The 3336-nt window shown below is 43.6% G+C and overlaps 1 non-coding gene across 1 annotated transcript; it reads left to right on the forward strand.

Annotated features, from left to right (window-relative positions):
* The first annotated feature begins 1276 nt into the window (after positions 1-1276).
* trnan-guu (transfer RNA asparagine (anticodon GUU)) lies at positions 1277-1350 on the forward strand. Its single transcript has one exon. It is a non-coding gene; the product is annotated as a tRNA-Asn (tRNA).
* Positions 1351-3336: the final 1986 nt, after the last annotated feature.

The following is a 3336-nucleotide window of genomic DNA, read 5'->3' on the forward strand; positions in this document are numbered from 1 at the left end:
TGAGTTGTTTCCGGGTTTGAAATGCGGCTTGTATTTGCTGGTATTAACCGATAGCATTATTTAGCAGAATGAAATAAATTCTAACATGATCACTGAGGGACAGTCGAAATATCAACAACTTAATTTTAATAATTTGTGAAACTTGAATCATTGAGGAAGTTTTATTCCTTTTCTGATTTTACACACTCTGTATTTTAGGAGACTGGTTTTAAATGTTCATTGCTCACCATGGAATCAGAGAAGTTTACAGCACGGAAGGAAGCCATTGTCACATGAACAATGAACATTTAAAACCAATTTTTGTTTCAGAAATAATGTTTCCACCCGGGCTTGAACCGGGAACTTTTCGTGTGTGAGGCGAATGTGATGACCGCTACACTGCAGAAACTAGCGCCTAATGCTATGCCCAGAGAGAAATGTTCAGCAACAAGCTGCAATACTCAATCCCTCTCTCTGCAAAAAGTTCCTTTCACAACATCTCTCTGACCGGAACTGCACCAAAATAAAATATTCCTTTCAAGTGTGCAAATTATTTTCGTTTAACTTTTATTTTGCTTTCATGGTATAACATCGTTAAGGAATCGATAATCTGCTTTTGCACAATGAAAGAAATCCTTACAGAGGGAAAGTCAGTCGGTCAATAATTGGTTCTGTGCTCTGCATGTTGGTAATGTAGCCAAGGTGATCCAAAGATCTGTGGGAAAGCAAGTTGTGAGGAGGACACAAACAATCTGCAAAGCGATATAGATAGGCTCAGTGGCTGAGCAGTAATTTGTAAGATGGAGTATAATGTGGCAAATTTGAGGTTATCCACTGTGGTAGGGAGAATAGTCAGGCCATCCTGACTATTCAGTGCTGTGTGTGGCCACCTGCAGGTTGATTTTGAACTTTTGTGTCCTGTCACATGAAATAAATGAGGGCAGCAGGCGTATCTCTGCCTGACACCGGGAAATAGTGAGAGAGACCTTGGAGCAAGGGTCTGGTTATTGCCAAACAGCAAAGGAAATATTAATTCTGGAAAACAAATATCTGAATGAACAGTGACCCCGACCAGATTGGAACACAAAATCTTCGGATTTACCGTCAGACACACTACCGTTGCGCCACGAGGCCTACACAGTGCGGTGGAGATGTTCGTCGAAATGAAGGTTCTGCAATACAAGTGGCTTGGAAATCAGGAGAACCAGTTTCGAGGTTTGAATTTCGAGATAAACCCATGGTGCGGAGCCAACAGATCCCTGGCAGCGATCAGTGACAGGAAGATGCAACTTAAACAGTCCTGACTAGCTCAGTCGGTAGAGTATGAGACTGTTAATCTCAGGGTTGTGAGTTCAAACCCCACGTTGGACGAATTATTTTCCTTAAACTTTTTGGTGCTTTCACAGGAAAACATCATTAATAAACCCATAATCTTCTTTTGCACAATGAAAGAAATGCGAACTGAGGGAGAGTTGATCATTTAATCATTTATTCTGTGCTCTGTATAAGAACACAAAAACCAGGAGCAGGAGTCGGCCATTTGGCCCTTCGAGCCTGCCTTCTTATGCACTGAAACAAATTTTAACCGTGTTTTTAAATGAGCAGTGCGAGATATTTCGAGGGCACATTTCAATGCTTCACAAAGCCATTCCTTTCGCTGCAGCCACCCAGGATCGATTCCCGGTTTGAGAAGTAACTTTGATATCACTGTTTGTAATTGAAATGCCGTCATTTTATTAAGTTCGATGGATGTCCCAAAGCACTTCAGAGTGGTGTCCAAACAAATGAGTTTGTAATTAAAAACACTGAATGTCAGAATTGGGATTTGAACCCACGCCTCCAGAGGAGACATTGACCTGAACCAACGCCTTAGACCGCTCGGCCATCCTGACTGTTGGATGCTCCAGTTGCAAGTTATTACACTGGAAATTTTCAAAACGGGCACTTGTTCTGTGCAGCTGGAAGGCCCAGTGACCGGGGTATCCTCTCCCCCGGGGTTTTCCTGATCCTGTGCTCGATGTACGGGGAGCTTTGGCACGGGTCCGAGGTGGCTTGCATGTGTAGGCTGCTTGCTGGCTTCAGGTGGTCTCTTACCAGTGTGATCAATTCTTCAAACGTCTTGCTTGCTGGTTTCTCGTGCCAGCAGGTCCTTCATTAAAGCGTATGTTTTCGAGCCGCAGCTGGTCAAGAGATGGGCTCTTCTCTTGTCTGCCTTATTGTCGCCTAACCAGTCTTTGGTTACAAAGCTTTGCTGGAGCCTTTCTATAACGTCCTCCCAATTATCTCCAGCATTGTATTTTTCATCTGAGCCGTTGGTCGCCATTCTGTGGATTCTGTAATCCCGTAACTCGTCGCCACTGAAAAGTCCTGACCCTGTAATACAGACTCACACGAGGCACATACTGAAGTCAAGTTCACTCTGGATCTGCACCTTTATTACACAGCTCTCGAATGCCACACTTGCCTGAGACCTGTCCTTATATACCTGTCTGGGAAAGGTATCCAGTGTCTCCTGCAAATGCACCCCTGGTGGTAAGGTAAGTTTGTGGTTACAGGTCATCTCTGGTTACAGTCATGTATGGCATGGTAAGGTACAGTTATGTACAGTAGTGTGAGATACATGACAGTATTGATATTTATGGTGATTACAGGAATTATTAATCGTCTCACAGACCTCAATTATTTTTATGCGATTAATTGATCGAGGATTGAAACCAGGTTAGTGCGCCAGATCTTAACGCCTCGACCACCAGGGAACAGTTATGATACATGTCGATATACATATATATATATTTATATATGACCTTGAATATCAACGGCTACCTACCTAGACCTCGTGGTGCAACGGTAGTGTGTCTAACTTTGAGTGAGAGAAATTGTTCCACAGTGACACCCATCTCATCTTTTGTTCACTTTTAAACACTAGAAACTGAGTCAGGTGAATAAATAGAGAAACCAAAGCACAGGGTTATAGACAAGAGGAAGAGAGAAGGGGAAAAATACTGTCCCCACCCAGAACGAATGCAGAAACCCCTCTGCTGCGCTCGGGGTGACCACCCACAGCCTGGATACACTAACGTCCCAACAGCTCATTGACTGTCGGAGTTGGACCGTGCGGTGCTTCAGAAGACAGCTCGAAAAAGCAAAGTCACTGATTCCGTCTCATGTGCTCCTCCAATCAAGAAGAGCAACACACTAAAAATGCTCCAATAATGGTTACACCTTATCTTCACATTTGCTGCATAGTTGGTTCGTTGGTCGCGGGGTATGATTTTTTTTGGGGGTTTGATATTTGAAATTTGCGAGAGGTCCCGGGTTCAAATCCTGGACGAGCCCCCAATTTACCCAAGAATTTTG

Source organism: Pristiophorus japonicus, unplaced genomic scaffold (assembly GCF_044704955.1).
Source record: "Pristiophorus japonicus isolate sPriJap1 unplaced genomic scaffold, sPriJap1.hap1 HAP1_SCAFFOLD_29, whole genome shotgun sequence".
Lineage (NCBI taxonomy): Eukaryota > Metazoa > Chordata > Chondrichthyes > Pristiophoridae > Pristiophorus > Pristiophorus japonicus.